This window comes from Ursus americanus, chromosome 21, assembly GCF_024610735.1.
Source record: "Ursus americanus isolate L20-20 chromosome 21, mUrsAme1.1.p, whole genome shotgun sequence".
Classification (NCBI taxonomy): Eukaryota; Metazoa; Chordata; class Mammalia; order Carnivora; family Ursidae; genus Ursus; species Ursus americanus.
This window is the reverse complement of record NC_142147.1, coordinates 45,790,998-45,817,014: the sequence shown is the minus strand read 5'-3', so window position 1 is coordinate 45,817,014 and position 26,017 is coordinate 45,790,998. Positions and strand designations below refer to the sequence as shown.

General features: G+C 46.1%; 1 long non-coding RNA gene across 1 annotated transcript in view; it reads left to right on the top strand.

The window, feature by feature from the left end:
* The window catches only part of LOC123781076 (uncharacterized), a 52,002-nt gene that overhangs the window by 16,174 nt on the left and 9,811 nt on the right, over positions 1-26,017 (top strand). The window contains exons 3-6 of the long non-coding RNA XR_006776604.2: positions 9,658-10,786; positions 15,518-15,604; positions 19,751-19,906; positions 22,140-22,217. This is a non-coding gene — a long non-coding RNA (uncharacterized LOC123781076). The remainder of the gene's footprint in view (positions 1-9,657; positions 10,787-15,517; positions 15,605-19,750; positions 19,907-22,139; positions 22,218-26,017) is intronic.

Genomic DNA, 26,017 nt, shown 5'->3' with positions numbered 1-26,017 from the left:
CACTGAACTGTGATGGTCTGGCTTTGAATTAGGTTCCGTCCATAGCCCAGAGCTCAGTGAGGGCAGAGCCCGGGTCTGGTTCATCTTTGTGTCTCCAGTGCATAGTACATAGTCTAATAAATATTTCTTAAAAAATAAAACTGAATATGGGGCTCCTGGGTGGCTCAGTCAGTTGAGCGTCCAACTCTTGATTTTGGCTCAGGTCATGATCTCAGGGTCATGAGATCTAGCCCTTAGTTGGGCTCTGTGCTCAGCAGGTATCTTTTTGAGAGTCTCTCCCTCTGCCCCTCTCCCCTCTTTCTCAAAATAAATCTTTTTTTTTTTTTGAAGATTTTATTCATTTGAGAGAGAGAGAGCACAAGCTGGGGGAGCAGCAGAGGGAGAGGGAGAAACAGACTCCCTGCTGAGCTGGGAGCCCAACATGGGGCTCCATCCCAGGACCCTGGGATCATGACCTGAGCGGAAGGCAGACGCTTAGCTATCTGAGCCGCCCAGGCGCTCCTCAAAATAAATCTTCTCAAAAAACTGTAAAGTATACACCAACAGAGGTGTGGGGTGACTGAGCCGCTGCACAAGTAAGAAGAACCAGTGTCGTCACATCAGCTGATGTGGCTTTCTAATACGGGTCTAGCACCCAGAATGGGGAAGCATGTGGTCCTGTGGCTCTGCTGCTCTGGTTAGAACACTCCTAGAATACTGAGTTTCCGCTATGCTGGACACACTTCGCTGGCCCACTGGAAAGGGACAGAAGAGTGTAGGGACTTCAGGATTGTCATTTGGGAGAGGTCTGTTTTGTGAAAAGGTGTTAGGTGTGTTTCAGGGCTGACAGACAGTAGGACTCGGACTGGTGAGTGTGCAGCAGACACATTCAGCTCAGGATGAGAAAGAGCTGTCACAGCAAAGTAAATTTCCTTGGAAAATTACAAGTTTACTGACGGAGTTCAGGCAGAGGCTGGATGTCTGAAAATGTGTCACAGTAATTTTTTGTTGTTTTTGAAGGTTACAAGGGCAGAGCTTGGCTTGGAACCCAGCTTCCCCACTAATACATTTTATTACGTATTATAAAAGCTACCCTTTGAAATGTGACATTACTGTATGGTGCAGGCTGATGTCTGTCTGACAGCTGCTTCCGGTCATTGTGGGTGGTTGTGATTCTCTTAGTTAATCTTTGACTTGGACTTCACCCCCTCTGCCAACCCCCACCCCCTTCACTGGTGAGAACAGTGAGTTTTAGTGCATTTACTGGTAACGGCCACAAGATGGCAGCGCTGCACCACTGGTATTTCCTGAGACCCCCCTACTCAGGCCTGGACAAGTATGTAGGTGTGTGTTGGGGGGGGGGCGGCGGTGTTAGAATGAGGGAAAAATGAATGAAAAAATGAATTAGACACAAATGAAGTGAATAGGTAATTTTTTTCCCCTGTCAAGTGACAGAGTTGAGGTGAGTCTAAAACCACTGCATTTTTAGAACTGGAACGCAGTTTTTTTTTTTTTTTTTTCAAATAAAGATTTTATTTATTTGAGAGTGAGCATCTGCGCACATGAGTGGGGGGAGGGGCAAAAGGAGAGGTAGGAGCAGACTCCCTGCTGAGCGTGCGTCTCCAGACGGGGCTGGATCCCCGGACCCTGAGATCATGACCTGAGCCGAAGTGAGATGCTTAACCCACTGAGCCCCCCAGGAGCCCCTGGAACATACTTTAGAGAAGGGTCTCAAGCCTTAATGTGTTTACAGACCCCCTTGTTTAAATACAGGAATGATTCCTCTGGTGGGGCCTGAGATGCTGCATTTCTTTCTTTTTATTTATTTATTTATTTATTTATTTATTTATTTATTTATTTATTTATTAGACAGAGATAGAGACAGCCAGCGAGAGAGGAAACACAAGCAGGGGGAGTGGGAGAGGAAGAAGCAGGCTCATAGCGGAGGAGCCTGACGGGGCTCGATCCCACAACGCCGGGATCACGCCCTGAGCGAAGGCAGACGCTTAACCGCTGTGCCACCCAGGCGCCCCGAGATGCTGCATTTCTAATAAGCTTCTGGACGATGCCGGTTGCTGCTGGTTGGTGGGCCACACTTTGTGTAGCAAAGCTTTTAAAGGTCATTTAGGGATGAGGTCTCACTTCTCCTGATTTATGGGTGAAGAGAAACTGAAGTCCAGAGAGAGTATGTAACTAGCCTAACAAAGTCATGACTTTAGCGTGTAACTTTTTGCATTTAAACCCAAGCTTCTGACTCTTAGTCCATTTCTCACTCCACTCTATTGTGTGGCCCCCTTTACTGTTGTTAGTGGCATCTTTTTGGTATAGGAACCCAGAACCCTGATTTTCGCCACTGTCCCCTTTGGTCTTTGCTCAAGGCATTGCTTTGGTTACTCTCTTACTCAAAATCTTGGGTGGCTCTTGTGTAACTACAAGATCAAGTTCAAATGTCTCTGTCTAGTTTTCATGCTGTACCACATGTGAATAGCATATGTATGGCACTTTGGCAAGCTTACCTAGGTTCCCTGTTTCTTTATCTTATTTTCCCACCATACTTCTCCCTGCTCCTTCCTGTTCCCTAAACATACCAGGTTCAGTCTTCTCTCAGTGGCAGTGCTATTTGCATGGGCTTTGGAGTTAGACACACCTGCTTGTTAATCCCAGATCCATACTGACCTTGGCAAGTTATTTAATCTTTCTGAGGATTGGCATCCTGTGAAATAACCCCAAGCGATGGTTGGGAGGATTAAATAAAACAACGCGCAAACCCCCCTCATTCCTGAAATCCCCCTCCAAATTAGCATCTCCAGTGGTGCCTGACACCTGGTTCCCTGTGCTTATGTTTCTCATTGTTTCTGTTTCTCTAAGACTTAACCTTTCCCAGGCATTCCTGACCTAGTTGACCCCACCCTTCTATAAATTATTTCACCTAAGTATTAGCATCGAATTATGTGCCATCCTCTCAGTGAGACCCGATAGAGAGGCTTGAGGGATGCTTGGATTTGTAATAGTTGAGGGACAATTGAGTTACATCTTTTCGTAGTGCTCCCTGAGTGTCACAACTACCTTCTGTCACTTACTGCCTTGCAGCAGCTCCTCTGCACAAGCGGCACCAGATCCTGGTAGGTTGTGAATACTTCAGGGATAGTTCTCATCAGGGTCCTTTCTGCCTCTGGATTTGGGTTAAACTGGTGTTCCTCTGTGCATGTTATCGATGGCCCCTCCAAGGGAGGGGAATGAAATCTCTTTATGGAAACCTCAAGATAATAGCAGTAAGGAAGTTGAGCACAGTATAATTGCTTCAACAACCTGGTGACAGGAGATTGTGTACACTTTCCTATTTCATGAAATTTACAACAGCGTCCTTACTCACTTACTTCAGAAGAGATTAAGGACAAAGACCAAGTGGGGAGGGCAAGGTTGTTTAAGGGAGTTTGTGTAGCTCCGACTTAGATTCTGTGAATGGTCCATTCAACTGTACCTGGTAGTGCTCGTCTTTGTGTGTGTTCATGTATTTATATCACATGATTTATAACTTCTTCCCTCAGTGGCGATTAGGAGCTCACATCAGGCTCATGACAGTAAAATTATACGATGTGTGCCTTCTCTGCAGCAAAGGCTTCCTGAAGTCTGGAGAGAAACTAGACCAGCAGAGCTGGACACTTTACTTAGCATCCTGCCTTCTTTTTTTATTGGACAGCAATCTGCTCACCCATCACTTTCTCAATCAGGGGATTTTTGGTCTTTCCTTTCCCCTACCATGGGTCCATGCCAAAGTCCAAACATATTTATCTCATGCCTGGAACTGAGTGTTATTTTAAAAAGAGAGGCCTGAGGAATGGCTTCCTTAGTGATTTCCAGGATTCTAATCTTCATTGTCTAAGCTGGTGGTTTCCAGCCCTGGATGCTGGTTAGAATCACCTGCAGGGCATTTAAAACCTACCAATGCCTGTGCCTTATCCCCAGAGAGTCTGACTTGATTGGTCTTTGGTGTGGCCTTGGTATTGTAGTTTTTATTTTTATTTTTTAAAGATTTTATTTATTTATTTGAGAGAGAAAAAGAGAGAGACAGAGAGAGCACAAGCAGAGGGAGTGGCAGGCAGAGGGAGAGCGAGAAGCAGGCTGTCCACTGAGCAGGGAGCCCAACGTGGGGCTTGATCCCAGGACCCTGAGATCATCATCTGAGCCAAAGGCAGATGCGTGACCAACTGAGCCACCCATGTTCCCCAAGCATTGTAGTTTTTAAAAACTTCCAAATAACATAGTCGTTTTACAGAGAAACCTTAAGGAAGTGCTTGAAGTTAACATCACCAGTAATGGGAGCTATCAGTATCACGGGCCTGGTATGATGGACTTAGAAGGCACAGCGTCATGTCTGTGGTATTCTTGCCAAAAGTTTAATCATGAGGATATATTAGATAAGCCCAAACTGAGGGTCACTTCACAGAGTAATTGGCCAATACTCTTAAAAATGTTAAGTTAATGAAGGTAAAAGAAATTCTTAGAAACTGGTCCAGATTAGAGGAGACTAAGGAGATAAAACCGCCAAATACAATGTTTGATCCTAGATTGGTTCCTAGTCCAAAAAAAGGACCTTAGACGAAAGGTTGATGGAATTTGAACAAGATCTATAGATTAGTTCATTGTATTATCAATGATAATTTATTGATTTTGATCGTTGCACTGTGCTTATCTACAACATTAATATTTGGGGAAGTTGCGTGAAGGGTATATGGGAACTTGGACTATTTTTAGAACATTTTTGAAGGCCTGAAAGTAGGTCAAAATGAAAAGTTAAAAAAACAAAGAAAAAAACCTTCCAGGAATTAATGAATTGCCAGAGTTGAGAACCACTTCGCTAGGTCATCTTGCTTAATACCGTCAGAGTTATCTTCCTGACAATTCTATTTTGTCACGTTTCTGACTTTCTTTAAGTTTGCCAGTTACTCCTATCATCTGGAGGGTAAGTTTGGATTCCTTAGGCTGCCATTCAGAGCCCCCATAGCATGTCCCGCTCTGCTGCCTTGCTCAGCCTCCAGTTTACTTTCTTTCTTTTCTTTTTCTTTTTAAGATTTATTTATCCATTTGAGAGAGAGAGAGAGAGAGAGAGAGGGAGGGAGGGAGAGAGAGAGGGAGAGCATGCCCGTCAGGGAGTGGCAGAGGGAGAGAGAAACCCAAACTGACACCACACTGAGCTCGGAGCCCCGAAACGGGGCTTGATCTCATGATCCTCGAAACGGGGCTTGATCTCATGATCCTGAGATCATGACCTGAGCTGAAACCAAGAGTCGGACACTTAACTGACTGTGCCTCCAGGTGCCCAACAGTTTACTTTCTTGTGTCCGAATTTATTCTAATTCTTTCCCTTATTCCTATAATGCGCTTGCCTTCCTGCTCAGCCCCTGAATTATTGTTCACCCCCAAAGCCCATCTCAGACCCTGTCTCTTCACTGAAGCCCTTTGTTGGAAACAGTCATTTTTCCTTTCTTTGAATTCTAGTAGGTAGGATGGTGTGGAGTGAAAACATGAGCTTTAGATTAAGAAATATGTGAGTCTGAGTCCTGGTTCCATTTTTAACCAGTTCTTGTAGAGGAGACAAGTGACTTGAAGTTTCGGTTTCTCATTTGCAAAATAGGGATAATAGCATTTACTTCAAAGGGCAATTCTGAGCATTAGATGAAGTCTAAACATAAAGGTCCCCAGCACCTAGGAGGTTGCTTCCTCCCTTGGTTTGTAGCTCAGCCGTCTTCAAAGGGATTGTGGGTGCAAAGGCTCTGCCGGTCTTTAAAAACATATTCGCCTCTGCTCAACACTGAGATGATAGACACTCCTGAGCTGAACCGAGTGCTTGGGGCTTTAAGAAATTCAACTGAGATGATTTTTTCCTGGAACCCAACTCAGTGAATAAGTGACCTATGGATAGAGGAATGTAACCCAACAGAGGGAGAAGGGAGGGACAATGGGTTTCTAAATGGGAGAGCACAGTGATGCCTCCCACACCCTCCTCTTTGCTCTCAGTCAGACAGCATTGAGGAAGTACAACTCCTTACTAAACTTCTTAAGGCATGAGTCCTGCCAAGCAGCCGTTACTAATCCATTCCGTGCCCAAGTGCTATGTATGGTCAGGTCCCCTGTGCAGTGAACGCTTTCCTCCCTTTTCTGCCCTCTCCACCCGCACAGCTCAGTGCTGGGTGCTCTGGTTTGGCTGCAGGCCCAGATCTCTAGTATTGCTCTGAGAAGACAAGCCTAGGAGGGGCAGACTGAGAAGGAAGTCAGATGCCAACAGGCATGGAAAGAGACAGGTGGGGCTGCCATTGTACAAAGGCCACAAGCTCTGGGTGTGTTTTATGACTGTTTCTGCATTTGGAATCTCCTCCCCTTTATGACCATTCCAAGAACTCTGCCAACCTCCTGCTAGCTCATTACATCTTCTCTCCCTAGTGCACCTCTTTTGTGGCCAGAGAATGGCTGTGCAAATAGTTGACAATTCAGTAAGAATGACTTTTCATGGGGACCAGGAACCTCACCCCATTTCTTCCCAAAAGAGACTGAGGTTCATAAAAGCAAACTTTTATGAGGGATGTGCAATTGTGAGTGTGGTGTGAGGGAACAGGTGCATCAGGGAAAGGCAAGACAGGAAACAGAATGCTGACCATCAAATCCTGCAAATCGGGTCAGGGAGCAAAAATCATTATGAAAGGTAGATTTCATTCAGGAGACCTCCGAAATCTTAAGATAGTCACCTCCCAGATTTAATTATTAATATTTATTCGGGTAAATTACTTAACTTCTCTGTCTCAGTTTTTTTAATCTGTTAAAACAGGAATGATAACATTCGTGGGATTTTTTGGTGAAGACCGTAGCTACATAACAGTCCATAAGTTGGTGCCGGACCCATAGTGAGTGCTGGGTGGGTGTGAGCTCTTAAAATTATGGCAAGAGCCAGAGATGCCGCCCTGGTCACCTGGGTGGGGATGCACTTTTTAGCCAGGGTTCTGGCAGGCCAGCTGGAGATGAAAATGATAGGGGAGGTTAATTTCCAGGAGTAGAAGGATTGGGTCACAGTAACTCATGACCAACATTTTGGAAAGTGTCATAATCCAATGGCGGGATCCCCAGAGGGTGTGTGGCTTCTGTCACAATTATTTTCCCTGGGGGCCCATAATGTGTCCTAGAGCTCAGTGGTGTTGCTGGAAGCTGAGCCCAGAAGTGGGCTTTAGGGGACGTCTTTGCAAACAACATTCATCCTGCTGAGAGAATTCTCTGCTATGGCTGGGTACCGCTCCTGTCTCTGCACTATTGTTATTTAGGAGTAAAGAGAAGGACTGCAGAAGGATGAAATAAAGAAATGAATGTATAGATTCACAGGGCAGAATTGGAACTGGCACGTGTAAGTTACGTGGAATTCTATGGAAGTTTTATGTGAACATAAAAGGACTTCAAAAAACCTAGACTTTCCATATAAATACAGTGGCTGCCTTGAGTAGCTATCAAGATACCTAAAAGCACTGGCTCAGAGTCACAAGCGGTGTGGGTAGTGTGGCCTTCTTTGCTAAATAATGAGAAAGACAAAGGAGGAAACGGTAACAGGGGAGAGAAAGGAGAGAAAAGGGGGCGGCAAAGAAAAGGGCGGAAGGGATGGTTAGTGAGGGCTGTTTGCACTCCAGGCACCAGTTTACCTTACTCTGTCCCTGTCTTTTCCTAATGCAGTGAGCGCCATCCTTGTGCTACAGATGAGAGTAAAAGAGGCACAGGGAGGTGAAGTGACTGGTCCAGTGTCATCCAGCCAGTTAGTGACAGAGCTACTGTGTTTCACCTCAAAGCTTGTGCTCTTGCCTGTGTGTCAGAAGAAAAGTGAAAGAGAAGGAAGGCAAAGCAAATTTCTGTTGTAGAGTTTAGAAAAGGTGCCTGTGGTACACAGAGGGATGCCCTCCCCCAAAGGTCCAATCCTAACCCCTGGAACCTGTAACTGTTACTGAATTCGGCAGAAGGGACTTTGCAGATGTGCTGAAGTTGAGGATCTTGAGAGGGTAAGAGTATACTGGATTATCCAGGTGGGTCCACTGCATCGCAGCGTCCTTGTACGAGAGAGAGGGAAGCAGGAGAGCCAGGATTGGAGCACCGCAGCGATGATGAGCAAGAGCCCACCAGCCATCGCTGGCTTTGAAGGCAGAGGGCCTGGGAGCCCCCAGCAGTGGGGTCAGTTGGAGAAGCAGATCTGCCTCCTGAACCTCCAGAAGGAATACCAGCCTGCCAACACCTGGATTTTATCCCACTGAAACCCATTTTGGACTTCTGACCCCCAGAAGTGTAAGAACTGGAAAAAGAAAGTATTTGGTCTTTGCATTCTGGAAGGTTACAGCCTGCCACCTGGAAAAAGACTGGAAGAAATATGTCTGAATGTTAAACAATGATTAAGTTTAGATTAGGCGGAAAATGAGTATGGGTGATAGTTATTTTCTTTTTTATACTTTACCTTAATTTTCAAAAGTAAAAACATTAACTATCATTACTCCAGGATGTTATAAATAGCCCCTCCTGGGCTTGGGGCCACACCAGAGCACCCAGCACTGAGCTGTGTGGGTGGAGAGGGCGAAAAGGGAGGAAAGCGTTCACTGCACAGGGAACCGACTCACCTCTGTACATAGCACGTGGGCACGGAATGGATTAGTGAGGGCTGCTTGGTTTGTAGGGTGTATTCTGATTGCCGGCTCTTCTCTGTTAACTTTCTCCAAAGCCCGTGCTTGCCTTCCTTCCTTCCCACCTCTACCCTCATCAGTCCATAGCCTCCATTTTCCAGAAGACTTATAGGCAGGTAATATGTGACCCCCAGACAAAGAATATCCATCTGGCCGAAACCCTAAAAAATCAATGTGCTGTGGGAGCACAGAGAGGGAAGCGTTCATCTGCCTGTGGGAGCCCCTTCAAGGTGTCTGAGAGAGCATGTCATTTGAGTTTGCTGAGGTAAGGGCAGGAGAAGGAAGGGTGTGAGAGGCGGAGGAACAGCTGGTGCAAGGGCAGGAAGGGAGAATAGTAGATCGCTCCCTCCCCCGCCCCCAAGCCTAGAAGCAGTAGACTCTGTCCTGAGGGTAAGCATGAGACTTTGTCCTTCAGTCTAAATGGCCCATCACCTCAGTGGATCAAACCCAAAGGAACAAATCTCTAGGCATCAAGGAGTAAGGTCAGAGACCTGTTACGGGCGAACCAAGACACTTGGGCAACTCAGAATAGTATCAAGTAGCTTTGGACGTGGTATCTGGGGAGAATGTGCTCATGAAACATTTATTCTTTAGGGGCATCTGGGTGGTTCAGTTGGTTGAGCAACTGACACCTGATTTCAACTCAAGTAGTGATCTCAGGGTCGTGGGATCAAGCCCCAAGTCAGGCTCAGCACTCAGCTTGGAGTCTGGTTATCCCTCTCCCTCTGCTCCTCCCCCAGCTCATTTTCTCTCAAATACATACATACATACATACATACATAGAAATATTTGTTGTTTAAGGCTCAGGTTTTTCTGCTCTTTCCCTCCTGTTTCTTGCAGTACTGGGGTGGGCAGGGTCCCCCTGTCCTGTATACATGCCTAGTATTTTGCAGGAAGGGCATGTGTTTTCCTTTGTTGATGTGTAGCTAGCTCTGAGTTTTTTTGTTTTGTTTTTTGTGTTTTTTTTTTCTTTCACCAGCAATTAAGGAAATGATAGAGTGGCTCCTTTTTCCACTAACAGTCTCATAATGGAGTCATCGAAATCTCATCTTGATTCCTCCACACTCCAGGGAGCCACGCCTCTTCCTGGTCCTCCTAGACCCTGGGGGACTAAGAGGCCCTGCAGAGCTCTATATGAGGGAAAACAAACACACAACAGAAAACAAAACCCAGGAGTGAGTAAGAACTGTTGCAGTTGCCTCTGTTTTCTTTTAAGGTATGTGTTCCTTTCTTCCTTCCCCCCTCCACTCTGATATTTGAGGGCCAAGTCCCCATCTCCGGGCACGAAACTGGTTTTCTTGCTGCTGTTATGGTTTGGTTCCACCCACCCAGACAATGGGCCTTTTTTTCCCCCTAGAGTCAAAGGCTCTAGTGTTTGGCCCTTGGAGTTCCAGTCTGAACTGGTGCCAAAGCTCCAGCCTTCCTGTTCTGTTCCTCCCAGGTCATCTGGGAATCTGCAGGCTTGTGGGGTACAGTAGGGAGTCCTGAGTTATGTCCAGAAAAAAGGGAAGATTATGGGAATCCCACACGGTTGTGCTTGGGAGAGTCTTCTAGGCCTCTTAGCTGAAGAAGCAGAATTGTGGGACTGGGGACCTGGGCCCTGGTGCTAGTGATTAAAGGTCTACGAGGAGCTTTGGCTATTAGAGCACAGGCCCCGCGGCTTGAACACCCTGGCCATGCCTTCCTTCTCTCTTCCTCCTTAAAGTCCATATCATCCCTTCAGGGCCCAAGGATCCACCATCAGATAAAATAAATTTGGCTGATGTCTGGGTGACAGGCGACATGTTCCCTGGGTGGCTGGCCTCTTCGGTTAGAGTGGAGTGGTGGATATTTTTGGCCTGGTCTTATTTTGGGTCTCTCTTTTGCAGTAGGAGGGGAAGGGCCCTCCCAAATTGTGCAAGTCTTGACAACCAGCCTAAGAAGTTTGGAGTCCTGTGAGTGGGGAACTACCAGAGGCTTTCAGTGGGAAGTGACCTGGTCAGATTGTATTTCGGGACACGTGCTCTGGCAGCTGGTTTGTTGCAGCTGCGGGGAGTCTGCCTGGGAGTCTGAGATCTGAGCTGGGAGTGCAGGGGCAGGAGATCCATTTGATGAACTGGCAGGCCCTGGTGAGTGACCAGAGCGGGTGATGGCAGGTGGGGAAAGCTGAAGATGACTCAGAGCGGAGTCTAGTTTGGGCTCTTGCGTGGGTCGGGTGCCATTAGCCCTGAGATAAGGATGAGGGATAGGCTGGCTTGGGACTGAGACGCTAACCACAGTTTTGGGTATGTTTGGATGAGATGCTTGTGGACTGTCCAGGTGGAAATATTATGGGCAGAGGGGAGAAGCTCTAGGAGGAGGCCAGGCGGGGGCCAGGAAGGGTGGAGGCAGCGACCGAGAAGAAGCTTGCCCAGAGCTTGTCCCTCAGCTCTGCGTGGTCCCCTCAGCACAAGGCCATAGGTACGAAGGCCTGAGCACTATTCTCCATCAACCTTGTCTGTTGATCAGAGGGATTTTTCAGGGTTTCGGCCAGATAGATATTCTCCATCTGGGGGTCACATATTAACTGCCTTTAAGCCTTTGGGAAAATGGGGGGTGTGGGTCGATGAGGGGAGAGGTAGAAAGGAGGGAAGGCAAGGAAGGGCTTTGGAGAAAGTTAATAGAGAAGAGTAGGCAATCAGAACACACCCTACAAAACACTTGACATTCTTCATAAAACATAAACGCACAATGTAAATTTAAACTTTCGTTGAGAGCCCAGCGTCCAGCGTCCTGGGGCAGAAGAGAGTGGTGAGATTAGCAGGGCACAGGGAAGAGGTAATTTAGGATTAAGCTAATAGTGAAGTGGCTAGCTCTAGAAACCCTATAGCTTAAAAGTTACTCGACCTGTCAACTTCTTGGGAGTAATTAGTTTTATATGTACGTATTGCAATATAAAATAGTACTAGCCAACAAATGTGGTATGCTTACTAATTATAGTACAACTGACAACTAGTAGAACAGCTAGTACCCAGCAAGTACCGTGTGCTTACTACCTGCCTGGCAGAGTGTGAAACACAGTAAATAACTAGATCACCTCATGTGCTCCCCATAATAACACATGTGGTGGGTACTTTTATGAGCCCTATTTTACAGATGCAGGGGCTCAAGTGCAGTCATCTGCCCAGCGCCCTGCAGCTCGTGTGCGAGAGCCAGAGTGAGGCCAGGTCTGGGGACTTCACCACCTGTGCTCTTAGCCACTTGGTGCCAGGCGGGGCAGTGAGAAAGTAGGACTTCTTTGAGATTCTGAGATGGTCCTCGAGCATCTGTATCAGAATTATCAGGGATGTTTGTTAAAAATTGAGATCGACGGGTCTCACCCTGCACCAACGGAGAGCAGAATTTCTCAAACACTGATAGTTGAGACTACTGAGTGGGGGCTGGAGGTCTGGGTTCTGGAAGGCAGTGGAATCTTGGCTTCTTTAGTCACCCGCTGTTTGGGTCTCGTCCCTCTGTGAATCGACAATGCGGTCTATGCTTGCTTTCTTCCTCTGGGCTGTTGGAGGGGCACATTCCATCTCGAGAATGGATGAAATCACGCTGACATTTATGATAGGGAGGCATTTGGAGGCAGCGTCCTTTATTCACATTTTCCTTTCACCCTTCATTTGCTTCTCCCCCTCATGGTGGGTTTCACTTCTCTGCCTGTCCCCCGGGGTGACTTGCCACCTGGGTGGAACAGAGGCTCGGGGAGGGCAGGGGAACAAGGGAGGGGCTCGGGGCTCTGTGGGGGCTGTGGCACTGCACGTAGAGCTCTCCATGCAGCTTAGCTGCTCCACCCTGTGACAGTGGGGACAGTGGGGACAGTGGAGCCACAGCCCGGGATGCCAGGCAGAGGCCCTGTCACCCATGAGAGTGGGCTGTTCTGAAATGGGGGGTTAATCTCCCTAAGGCTCCAAGTCAGGCAATGCAGATAAGCAGGAGAAAATGCCAATCCTCTTCTCATCCCCTAGTGAGTTTGGAGGGCTGATCCAATTATACCCCTACCTTGAGTGAGGACAAGGGAGTTTTATAGAGTTCACTTTGGGGGATATTCCCACACCAGCCTCCTCCAGGAGATCCAGAAGGAGTGGGAGAGCCCTGGGCTGGAAGTGAGGTGAGCTGGTGCTTAGTAGTGTGTGAGCTAAGTGTTGAGAAAATCACTCATCTACGCTAGACTTGGTTTTCTTATCTGAAGTTGAATTTGGTTGGGATAATCTTTTATGTTCCTTCTTGCCCTCAAGTTCTGATTTTGTGATTAATAGCAGGAAGGCAGGGGCAGCTGTGGCAGAGCCCTGAATGCTGCTTCTGTCTCACATGCCTGCCTTTCCCCAAAAGAGCAGGTTGGAAATTCTGTTTGTGTCTCTTCTTGCACAGCGCCGTGTTTATTTCAGTGGCCTGAAGATGTCCACGGTGGGTGTGGTGAGGAAAGTCTTTGGAGCCAGGAGCTCCCCTTGGCCCTGGGGAAGGAGGGCCTAGTTGGGGGTTCCCTGCCATTGCACAGAATTCTCATGGTTTGGTTTGATTTGACTTTCCTTCCTGTTCTTCCATCTCCTCCATAACCTTCCCCGGACATCACATTCAGTTTCAGAGTGGGCTATGATTATTTGGATAACTTTCCTGGCTCTTTCCTGCCTGTGGTTCCCTGAAGCAAATAGCAGGAAATTCTTTTCATAGCCGTCAGTGTCTCCACTCCATGTTGTCCTCTTTCCCCACAGAACCGGACAGAACACACAGGCCACGGGGATGCATGTGCATGCTCTAGTTCCCAGCATTCATCTGTGCTGGAGTGTGATGGGCTTATATTCCTAACGTTGTCTGGGGGCTCACGGTACACTTATATGAGTCATGTGGTGTCCTGATGGCTTGTGTGTGGCTACCATTTAGTTTAGAGTGAGTGCTGGGAATGTGCATGCCTGTGTTACAAGGGCCTGGGTGTGTGCCTGTGGATCAGACTGTGGGGTCAAGGTGGTTGATGCTCAGAGGAAGTGATTCAGGAACTGGTTTGCTCTTTCTGTTTCTGTTTTTTTTGCAACATACTGGTAACGTGTTGTCAGAGGGCTGATTAAAAAAATGTTAGAAATTTCCTTAATCTGGTCTGAATTTTATTCTTGTTTTATTCTTGGGTGTGTAATCTGTGAGGTTGTGGAGAGGTGGAGAATGAAACACCGGCCCTTCCTGAGCAATTGAGGTTGGTTCTCAGAAATGAGATGTTGATTATTTAGCTATTGCCACCCTTGGATTTGTGAGTAGGATCCAGAGGATTGGAGAGCTTTGGTGACAGAGGTATTATGTTGTTCTGGGACGATTGGAGACAAGTTGACAAGCAGGAAACAGATCAAGTTTATGGCTTGTTTCTAACCAATCTTTAGGCATTCCAACCTTTAAGAATAATTTAATTTCACTGATACTGTCACCTACTACCAACTGTCAGGAGCTAAATTTTCAAGGATAAATGAAATTCACTCCCTGTCCTGAGTTGTTAATAATTGGTCTTTTCTTGGACAAGGCTTTCTGGGCCCAATTCCCTCAGTTCCCAACTGTCTCACCAGGAAGTCTTTGAGAGCTCTCAGAACTGGACAGGAGTGGTCGATGCTGGAACGGCAGATGCAGGAGAGAGGGGCAGGAGTCCAGCTCCCTGTACTGTCTTGACTCTCCTTCTCAGGAGCACAGTGACCACGGAAGATAGGAAACTGGGCTCCTTCGGAAATGTTATGGTAGATAACATGGTGGGGATGGCACCTCCGATTGTCCCTTACCTTGTCTCTCAGCTCCTCACGACTTAAGAGCATGCCCTCAAGCTTTCCCAGAGATGAACAATGAGTGTCTGTTCCATGGGGCCCTGGAAGCAAGATTGGTTAGCTACTCAGCAATGAGGGACACCTAGGTGGCCCAGTTGGTTAAGCTTCCCACTCTTGGTTTCGGCTCAGGTCATGATCTCAGGGTCATGAGATTGAACCCCATTTTGGGCTCCACGTTCAGCCCGGAGACTGCTTGAGACTTTCTCTCTCCCTCTCCCTCTGCCCCACCCAGCCTTTCTCTCTTTCTCTCTCTCAAATAAATAAATCAATAAATAAAATCTTAAAAAAAAAAAGAGGAAGAAGAAGAACATCAGGAGTGAGAAGGGAGGGCAGTGTGAGGCCCTGCAGAATTATCTTTAAGGAACTACAATTACTTCACTCCATTCAGACCAGGAGGTTGGCGGTAGCTCAGGGTGGGGTAGAGAGAATGATGCACAAAAATGCTCAGACTGCCTGGTGCCAAAACTTCTTCTGAGGCTCTCACACTAAGCTCATATCCCTTCTACCCTTGGGAGGCACCAAGTGAACTCGGGTAGTACTTCCCCTCTCTATGGAAAAACCATTTTGCTAAGGCTTCATGATGTCCTTTTGTGACTTCTTTTCCTCTTCAATACTGCCTTTGGTCACTTGCATAAAATTACTGGAGGTTGGGTGAGTGAAATTTTTCCAGACCCTACATTCTTGGGGTCGGTTCTGGGCCCTGCACATTTCTGTTTCTCCAGGTTGACCCTGGGAGCTTAGCACCAGCCCAGGTCCTTTCGTAGCTCTTTCACTAGCCTGGTTGCTCCCTATGAGAGCGGCGTCAAGTGCTGGGATTTCTGAGATGTCTGTGTGCCTTTGGAGTCAGGGAGACCAGACCTGGATTTAAGTTCACACGTTGTTCTTCATTAACTGCGTGACCTTGGCAAGTGACTTAAGCTCTCTTAATACCCAGTTGCTACACTCCTGTCAAATGGAGGTGATGCCTACACAGTAGTTATTATAGTAGTAAAATGCATTGAACACCTTACACTAATTCAGTTAATCCTCATACGTCTCTAGGAATTCAGTGCCAGTGAAGTTGCCATTTTTCAGATGAAGAAATCGAGGCACAGAGAAGTAAATAGCAGGATCAAGTTCATGCAATGTGTAAGTGATGGAGCTGCAATTCTGAACTTGGGCAGTTTGACCCTGGAGCCTGTGTCCTTAACCAGTGTACTAGACTTGTATTCACAGCATGTTAACAAGAAGTCATTGAGATGAACACTTAAAGCACTGGGTATAGTGCTTGGCCCATAGTAGGCACTCAGTAAATGGTACCTGTTACCACCAGAGTGGAGAAGCCTGCTGCCGTGTGGGCAGGTGGCAGATGTGGCCCTGGGTCCGGGTGAGGCAGGAGGGACAGGAGTCCTCCTGCTAACCTGGGGCGTATAGGGTGTCAGGGCTTCTACCGATCTGTCTCTTTCAGACAGGGCTTGTTGGCAAAAGTCTTGTCCCTTTAATCCCAAAGTTGCCTGACAGGCCCCGAAAGGAAAACACAAGAGCTGAAACTGGGTGGCCATAGGGAGGGGCTCCCTCCCAGCCAGCCAGGCCTCAAGAACCACTTCTCTGACTCTGGTTCCGAGGAGCTTGACTTCTTGCTTCCTGACGTCTTATGCGTTTAATCAAGGCTTCCAATAAGCCACCTCTGGAACAGAGTGGGGCTACTGTCTAAGTTGGCACAGGGTGAAGGGTTAGTGCCAGGAAGCCAGGGAGACCCAGATGTGGGCTTCAGAGAAGGGGGGTATCACGGTGGCTTTGCTGCCTGGTGCTGTGTACCTTGGCTCTCTGCCTGGCCCCGGGAACGGTTTGGTCAGCAGTGAGTGGTTCCGGCACGCCTGCCCCACTCGAGGTGCCAGCTGGGCTTAGAAGCCACAAGGCTTTGGATTCCCTTCATGGGTGTGCCACTTTTTAGTTGGGTGGCCTTGGCCTTTTATTCATGTTCTCTGACCCTCAGTTTTCTCATTTATGAGAAAATTGTGAGGATCAAGTGAAAAGCATATATAAAGCACCAGAACAGCAACTCACATACTGTAGGTGCTCAGTAACTGTCCTCAGTCATGGTGCAGTTGGCGGATGGGGGGAATATAAAATGCAATTCTTTGCCTTTTTTTTTTTTAAAGATTTTATTTATTTATTTGTCAGAGAGAGAGACAGCACAGACAGGGGGAGCAGCAGACAGAGGGAGAAGCAGGCTTCCCACTGAGCAGGGAGCCCGATGCAGGACTCGATCCCAGGACCCCAGGATCATGACCTGAGCTGGAGGCAGACGCTTAACCAACTGAGCCACCCAGGCATCCCCAATTCTTTGCCTTTAAAGAGGTTATAGTCTGGGTGGGGTCAGAGGTAATGAGACAGGTAAACATATAAGTCACAACCTCATAGGGACAGCATATAATGTAACAGGGCCTCAGGTGTAACAGACATGAAGCTTTTGGAGTTCAGAGGTAGGAGAGCTGCCCTGTAGACTAGGCTGCTCAGAGAACGCTTCCTGAACAAGTGAACTGTACAAATGTGCACAGGGGTTAGGAGGAAGGCAGAGGGGCATTCCAGGAAAATATCCGAGAGGAGACCAAGCAGCATAAGTTCAGGGGAAGGAGAGGAAACAAATTGAATACCCCTAAAGGATAGAATCATCCTTGACAAAGGTCAGGAGAAGGCAGATAAATATTCCAAACAGGATTATTTCTTAAAAGATTTATTTATTTATTTTAGAGAGAGAGAGAGAGAGAGGGAACTCAAATGGGGAGGGCAGAGGTAGAGAAGCAGGCTCCGTGCTGAGCGCAGAGCACAATGTAGGCTGAGATGGTGACCTGAGCTGAGACCAAGAGTCAGACAATCAACTGAGCCATCCAGGTGCCCCCCCCAAGAAAAGTTTTTTAAAAAAGAGAAAGGTGAGTTTCAGGCAGAATTTCAGGAGAAATTTCAGGGTCTCAAAATTAGAGGTAGAGCAAGGGAGGCGGCTGCCAGTGAGCTCATGCCAGGCTAAAGTTCGGGAGAGGAGCCTAGAGGGCAGAAAGAGAACGAAGCCTCCCCCCCCCTCCACCACCATCTGGACCTGCCGGTTTACACACAGCGCAAGCCAAGTTTTCCTGAAAGGGAGTGAAAACTAAGGCCAAATCTTTGGCGAGCCAGTTAGGGGCCTGAGGAAGTAGATCTGTTGTCCAAGGAAGTTCAGACCTCGGTGTGTGGTGTCCAGTAAGAATTCCCTGGTTAGGCTCTGGCTGTCCTTGGCTGAAAATGTCTGTCTTTGAAAAAAAAATTCTTTTGTATTTTTTCTTTTCTTGTTTCTGTTGTTAGTTCCTGCTGAAAAATTAGTCAGTCTTGGCTGAACTAAGTAGATAATGTTTGTTCTTACCTAGCCAGTGTAACTAGGGTGGTTATAAGAATAGCTCTGTTAAACAATGTGGTGGTGGCTATGGCCTTCCCGTTGCCCTTTTGGTAACTTTAATAGCATGATTGCATTGTCATTATACCCTATTCTTTATCTGACTGAGTATACATTTAACTTCTCTCACTCCTCTGAAAGCAACTTAAAGCTGTATCTATCTATGTTTGACTTTTTAAGTACCTGCCCAAAACTACTGACAGGGGGCCCTGGGTGGCTCAGTTGGTTAAGCGTCTGCCCTAGGCTCAGGTCATGATCCCAGGGTCCTGGGATTGAACCCCACGTGGAGCCCCACGCTGGGCTCCCTGCTCAGGAGAGAGTCTGCTTCTCCCTTTCTCTCTCCCTCTGCCTCTCCCCCTGCTCGTGATTGCTTGCACACACTCTCTCTCTCAAGTAAATAAATATAATCTTTTTTTTAAAAGAAAAAATCACCAACATTATATTCATTAAATTGAAGGTTCTTCCATGTGCCTCACACACAGATTCCAGTAAATGCTTGATATTTTTATCCACCCATTCATTCAATCTCTTAATAAGTATTTAGTCTCCTGAATGCCTCCTAGATACTAAGCATTATATTAGGCATATAATGGGAATGAAAACGAAAGGTTTTAGTGATCCTTAAGGAGCTCATGGTCTCGTAAGAGAGTCAGATAAACAGGCAGTTACAGAGCAGAATGACAAGTGTTGTGACCGAGGGACAGATGGGGTATTACAGGAGCACAGAGGAGGGTCTCATAATTCATCTGAGATTAGGTGGAGTTGTTGAGACCAGTCAGACAAGGCTTTTTTTCCTTTTTCTTTTTTCAAGAGCAAAATTCTAAAGGAGGAATAAAAATTGAGGAAGGAGCCTTCAAGGCAGAGGGAATAGCATGAGCAAAGTCAGTGGTGTGAGGGGTCCTATATTCAGGGAACTGCAAGTGATTGAGTATGTTGTAACAGAGAGTACAGAGGGACGGTGGTTAGAAATAAGCAGGGAACATTAGGAAGAGCGTGACATGCTGGGTAAAGAAGTTTGGGTTTTATCCTCAGGGTGATGGACAGCTACACCTAGATTTTAGGCAGAGCATTGACATGATCAGATTTGTGTTTGGAGATCACTTTGACTATCAAAGTGGAAAAAAAATGGAATCAGTGTGTTGGAGGAAGATGAGCTACAACCCAGGGCAATCCCGCGAGGGAGCCCCGGGAACAGGATAGGTGAGTTAGGTGATTGCTGCATCCTGCTTCTCTAGGATGCTCCTTTCCATCTTGAGGGACCACGTCTCTAGTACCTGCCATAGCGCCTTGGTCAACAGGAGGCGGTTCAGAAATGCTTCTTAGATATCTCACTCCTCTTTGTATCACCCAAGCCTAACTCGATGCCTGACACTTGGCGGCACTTGGTGGGCATTCGTTGGCTCCACCGCTGTGACTGGTGCTAGCAGCTACCGGGCACTGATTTGAAGGTAGGGTGGGTACCCTCTCTCCTGTAGTCACAAACCAGGTGAAATTGCTTTCCAGGTTAGGACTGACCTTGAAGATATCTTTTGCATGGCCTTTCTCAAGATGTCTCCAAAGACATTCTCCATCTTGTGATGAGTCTTTGTTCCAAAGTGAACAGTGGGTTCCTTTAGGGCAGGAAACATTATTTTTATTCATTTTTATATTCCCAGGACTTATCACAATGCATGATACATAGTGGGTGATGGTAGATATTTGTTTTATGAATTTGAAATTCATTGTTTTGGACTTGAAATATGTTTTATGAAATATGTTGTAAATATTGATTAGGTGCTGATTCCCCCTCAAAAGCCATTTATTTATTTATTTAGCCTTTTATATCATATTTTAATGTACATATACTAAAATTTACATTTTTGTATAAGGATCATTAGAGGACCAGAAGCGACAAGACGGAACGCAAACAGCCTCCCCTTGCATGTGGGTTGTATGACAGACTATTCCAGGTCATTGACAAAAACTGCAATATGCAGAATAATAAGGCCAGTCCCCTCTTGTGCCACCAAAGAGCAGCACACAAGGTAAATATGAAACACAGAAGCATAATAATCGTTGCAATCAATCTTGTTGTTTCAATCATTTTCTTCAGTTGCTTCATGGGTCCCATTAAAAAGCACGCTCTGGCTAATGTAGCATTATTAGGATACAGAAGGAAGTGCTGCACATGAAGCAGATGACCAACCACTTCAACCTGCTGTTGACACTAAGGGACAGAGGCATCCAGGACCCGTGAAGTGGGTTGTTCTGGCTGCTCAGGACCCGCCACAGCTTCTCCATGGCCCTACTCCCCCACCACACTGGTGGCCCCTGCTTGCTGGCCCCCTCAAAAGCCTTTTAAACCTGTAGCCTAATAGGTAACTAGGCATACCGAGGACTGGAGGAGAGGAACTCAAAGAGATGGGAGAAGTTAGCAGAATGGGAAGTTATTTCTCAGAAATACTGAAAAGCTGAATTGAAACAATTCAGAACTGCTGTAGGCCAAGAGTTGTAGGTTCTTAGAAAGTCCTGTTGGGGAGATTGGGAAGCTCTGGGTTCCCTTTACCACTTACCATTATATAGATTGCTTTTGTTTCTCCTCATATACTTTATTTTAACTTTTAAAAGATTTTCTTTATTTATTTGAGAAAGAGAGCACGTACGAGAGAGCACAAACAGGGGAGAGGGAGAAGCAGACTTCCTGCTGAGCAGGGAGCCCAACACAAGACTCTATCCCAGGACCCCAGGATCATGATCTGACTTGAAGGCAGATGCTTAACAAACTGAGTTGCCTAGGCTTCCTGTTCCTCATATATTTTAAACTACAGTTAAACTAGATGACTCAGCATGTTTTCCTGATTCTTTGCCTTTCTCTTCTTCATTAGGAATGCCCTGCTCCTTTATGCCATTACCGTTATCCTTTAATTCCCTACTGAAATGCTGCACTCTTTCCCTGAAACCCTGTGGAAGAAATAGTCTTGCCCTACCCTGAACATCTCAGCGTTTAGACCCCCTCATGGTACTTAATGCTATTACTAGAATTATAAATGGGTTATCATTCTCATTCCCACTAGAAGGAAGGGATCTAATTTAGCTATGTGTATCTCATAGCACAGGGCCTTGTAAATGTTGAATGAACCATGTGACAGAACTGTATTACTGGCTTAGTGTGATGGTTAATTTTACATGTCAACTTGACTAGGCCATGGGGTGCCCAGATATTTGGTCAAACATTATTTCTGGGTGTTTTTGTATGAGATTAACATTTATATTGGTAGACTGAGTAAAGCAAATTGCCCTCCCTAATGTGGGTAGACCTCATCCAGTCAGTTGATGGCCTGAATAGAACGAAAAGGTTGACCCTCCTCTGAGTAAGAAAGAATTCTTCCTGGTTGTCTGGAACATCAGCTTCTTTCTGCCTTCAGACTTGAACTGAAACATTGGCTCTTCCTGGGTCTGGAGCCTGCTGGTCTTTGGACTAGAACTATACCATTGGCTCCCCTGGTCTCTAGCTTGCTGACTTACCCTAAAGATCTTGGGACTTGTCAACCTCTTTCATCAAGTGAGCTAATTCCTGATAAATCTCTTTCTTTATATCTATCTATTTATCTATCTAATCTCTGTATCTAGATATATATCCATCCTATTGGTTCTGTTTTTCTGGAGAACCTTGACCAATACACTTAGGTCCTGGATTTTATTTTATTTTTTATCGAATTTAATTAATTTATTTTTAAAGCTTTTATTTTTTATTAGAGAACACAGAGGGAGAATGAGAGGGAGAAACAGACTCCCCATGAGTGGAGAGCCCGACACAGGGCTTGATCTCAAGACCCCGAGATCATGACCTGAGCCAAAGGCAGGTGCCCAGATAACTGAGCCACCCAGGCGCCCCTAGGTCCTGGATTTTAGAAATATTCTAGAGAAAGAAAAAGAGTTTGATCTACCTTACCTGGAATTGGATTAACATGAGGCCACTTTTAAAACGATGCTTACCTTTGGGGCGCCTGGGTGGCTCAGTCGTTAAGTGTCTGCCTTCAGCTCAGGGCGTGATCCCGGGGTCCTTGGATCAAGCCCCACATCGGGTTCCTCCGCTGGGAGCCTGCTTCTTCCTCTCCCACTCCCCCTGCCTGTGTTCCCTCTCTTGCTGGCTGTCTCTCTTTCCGTCAAATAAATAAATAAAATCTTAAAAAAAACCCCAAAAAACAACGATGCCTACCTTTGATACCTGTTCAACTCCTGAATGCTTCTCATGTGAACTCTTCTCCCTTTTCCAAGATTTCAGCCACGTAGGACTTGGATGCTTCCATCAGCGCTCCACTATAGTATCTGACTGAGGCGCACCCTGTTTCTCACGTAAGGCCTAAATTTTCTTTGCTTTTGAGTCCTCTTCCCAATCCCCCCCATCAGAGCCCCAGCTCAGTGTGGTAGGTCCAAGGTAGGTGGTGGGGGAAAGCAGCCTGACCATTCAAGTAATTCATGTATAGCTGAGAGCTCTCTAATCTTCTCAGGATCGTTTGCTAAATAAATTGGGTGGAATATAAAGTAATTTAATAAAGTGGGGTGAAATTTTTAGGCAGAGTGGGGATGATATCTTTGAGTAACTGCCCAGTGGACAGGCAGGACAGCCTTCTGACCGTCAGCCCGAGGTTGAGGACTTCCTATGCACTTGCTGCTTTGGCAGATTCTTCCCTTTTCCATTTCTGAAACCACAGCTTCTCTAAGAACAGTAGCAAGTAAGCACTCCCACAGAAATAGGGGTGGAGACTCTGCTGCCCACACAAGAAGGGAAGGAGAGGAAAGGGAAACTGTTTGCATGTCTCCACTGGATCTTTATAAGTTAGCAAATACTTAGGGTTTTGAAAGGCTCATTTTAGAAGAATATAGACTGTTTTAAAGATGATGGAGAAAATCATAAAAAATATTATTATTTATTATAAAATAAAGACTTGAGGAGAACACATGTCAGTGGAGGCATGAGAGGCACCCTGTTTGCAAACATGTTGGTTAGTCACATCTGCACTGAGGCTGCTCTGTCTTAAAATACTTAGCACCTCGCCTGTTGTAAGATTTTTTTCTCCAGGTTTCCTATAAGAAGGAAGGGGAACATTTAGGGGAAAGATCATGATCATAATATAAAACTATAAACTCCCTGCATCTGCTTCCATGTTTAAATATATTTAGGTCTTTCTCATTTAAAAAAAAATCCCTCCGGGCGCCTGGGTGGCACAGTCAGTTGGGTATCTGACTCTGTGTCTCAGCTCAGGTCGCGACCTCAGGATCATGGGATTGAACTCTGAACTTTGCCTGAGATTCTCTCTCCCTCTCTCTGCCCCTCCCCACTGTACTCTCTCTCTCTCAAATAAATAAATCTTTAAAAAAAAATCTCTTTTTTGAACCCTATTCCTCTTGCTGACTTCCACTCTAGCACCGTTTCCTTTGTATAGACAAACTTCTTAAAAGTGTTGTTTTTAACCGGTATCTCCCATTTGCTTATCTCCCATCCACTCCTCAGTATCACAGAGTTGATTTTCTTCCTACGTTGTGCAACCAAAACTGCTCTGACCAAGGTCTCCAAAGGTGAAGTTATTCTCAAATAAGATAAACTCTTCTTACCTTCGTTTTATGTGATGTCATAGAGCCCTTGCCCTTGCTGGCCACTGCTTCACTCAGACTGCTGCCATGGCCCCCACTCTGGTGGCTCCCCACCAGTCTAGCCATTCCTTTTCAGTTCTCTTTGCCACCTCCTCTGATCTGTTCGTCCCCTAAATGCCATTGGTCTCTAGAGTCCTGTCATGTCCTGTGCCCTCCTATCTTCCTCTGCGTACTCACCAGACTCTCTGTGACTTCAGTCATAATCCATCTCTCTTGAGTTGTGTATCTTTGCTGTCTGTTGTGTATCTGCTTTTGAATATGCAGCATGTCCCGAACTGTCTTACTTCCAAACCTGGTTCTTTAAAAATAATAATAGTTATCATTATATTAATATATGTGGGCTGGTAGCCCACAGTGATCTGTGCCAGTAACCTGCCACCACCCTACCTCTTCCCTTTGTCATTCCCCCATCTGGTCAGTTATCAGTCTTGACAGTGCCACCTCCTACATATCTCTAACCTGTCCCCTCCTTTCCTACCTAACTCACACTGCTAACTCAGGCCCCCATCATTTGCTACGCCGGATCCCTGCAACATCTCTCTGATTCCCTTCCTTGCCTCCAGCCTAATTAATTCTGGGTCCCCTCCCAGTCCCCCTGCCCACAATGCAGCTGGAGTGGCCTTATCACTGTTGCCCTCAGGCTGCACTTTGACCTCTTCAGCATGGCTTCCAAGTTTTTTGTCCTGTTACAAATTTAAAAGACCTCAGTTTTCTTCAGCTTCCTCTGTCCCAGTCCCGCCCTCCATCCCAATTCTTACATGTTATGCTCCAGCTACACCAAACTACTTTAATTCCTGAAATTCCCTGCTTTCTATGAGTCTGGGCCTTTGTACTTATTCTGTCTGCCTACACCACTCCTGTCATGCCTCTTTATTTTCCTATCAGCCTGAGTTATCTTTCAGGCTTTGGTTCGTACCTTACTTCTGTAATCTACTACACTAACACACCAACCTGCGATTATGCTCCTGAGGTGCCCAGCACTTACCCATTTTGTAGCACTTACTATGGTCTCTTGAGACCCTCTGATGAATGTACTGTGAGCATCTTGTAGGCAGGGATGAGGTGTTAAATTGCTGAGGCATAGAACAGTACCTTTCATATAATAGATGCTCAATAAATATTTGTGGTATCAACGAATGATTTCCATAGTTACTTAGGACACCTTTCTTCTTAAATCATTTGAACAAGCTGGTAGGGAGAGAGCACAAATGAGGTCCAAGGCCTTGATATCAGTTTTTGTTGTTTTGTTTTGTTTTAATTAAAGCAAAAGTTCATATTTTTGCAGTGTTACAGCCTGACTGTGGGTCTTAATGGGCTAATGGGGTAGTAGAGCTGTACCTAAACTCCAGCCGGCTGACACCATCCTTTTTGAGACCTTTAGATTTCTTTTTAAGTAACAGCTTGAGATAGAGTTCATATGGCATACAATTCATTCATTTAAAGTATATAATTCAGGGGGCGCCTGGGTGGCACGGCGGTTGGGCATCTGCCTTCGGCTCAGGGCGTGATCCCGGCGTTATGGGATCGAGCCCCACATCAGGCTCCTCCGCTATGAGCCTGCTTCTTCCTCTCCCACTCCCCCTGCTTGTGTTCCCTCTCTCACTGGCTGTCTCTCTCTCTGTCAAATAAATAAATAAAAATCTTAAAAAAAAATAAAGTGTATAATTCAGTGGTTTTTAGTAATTCACAGAATGGCATAACAACTGTCACTGCAATTTTAGAACATTTTCGTCATGCCGACAAGAAATCCCATATCCATTAGCAGTCGCTCCTCATCCCCATCTCCTCTCTCCATCCCCTGGAAGCCACTAATCTTTTTGTCTCTATGAATTTTCCTATTGAGGATATTTCATATAAATAAAATCATACAATCTGTGGTATTTGTGACTGGCTTCTTTCACTAAGCATGATGTTTTTAAGATTCATCCATGTTATATCAGATATCAGTATTTTATTTTTATTTCTTTTTATCGCCAAATGATATTCCATTACACACCCCATTTTGTTTCTCCATCTATCAGTTGATGGATATTTGGGTTGTTTTCACTTTTTGGCCAGCACAAATGCTGCTTATGAACATTTGTATACAAGCTCTTGTGTTGACATAGTTCTTATTTCTCTTGGGTATATATCTGGGAGTGGAATTGCTGGGTCATATGGAGGACTTCAGATTTTTTTTTTTTAAGTAGGCTCCATGCCCAGCTTGGAGCTTGGATTCATGACCCTGAGATCAAGAGTCCAATGCTCTGCTGATTGGGCCAGCCCGGCGGCCCAGGACTTAAGGTTCTAAAGAACAAAGGTTGTAGGGGCGCCTAGATGGCTCAGTTGGTTGGGCGACCAGCTCTTGGTTTCGGCTCAGGTCATGGTCCTGGGGTGCTGGGATTCTGGGGCTGAGACTTGCGTTGGCTCCTTCCTCAGAGCAGAGTGTGCTGGAGGATTGTCTCTCCCTCTGCCCTTCCCCCCACCTGGGCTCATGCACATGCTCTTTCTCTCTTAAATAA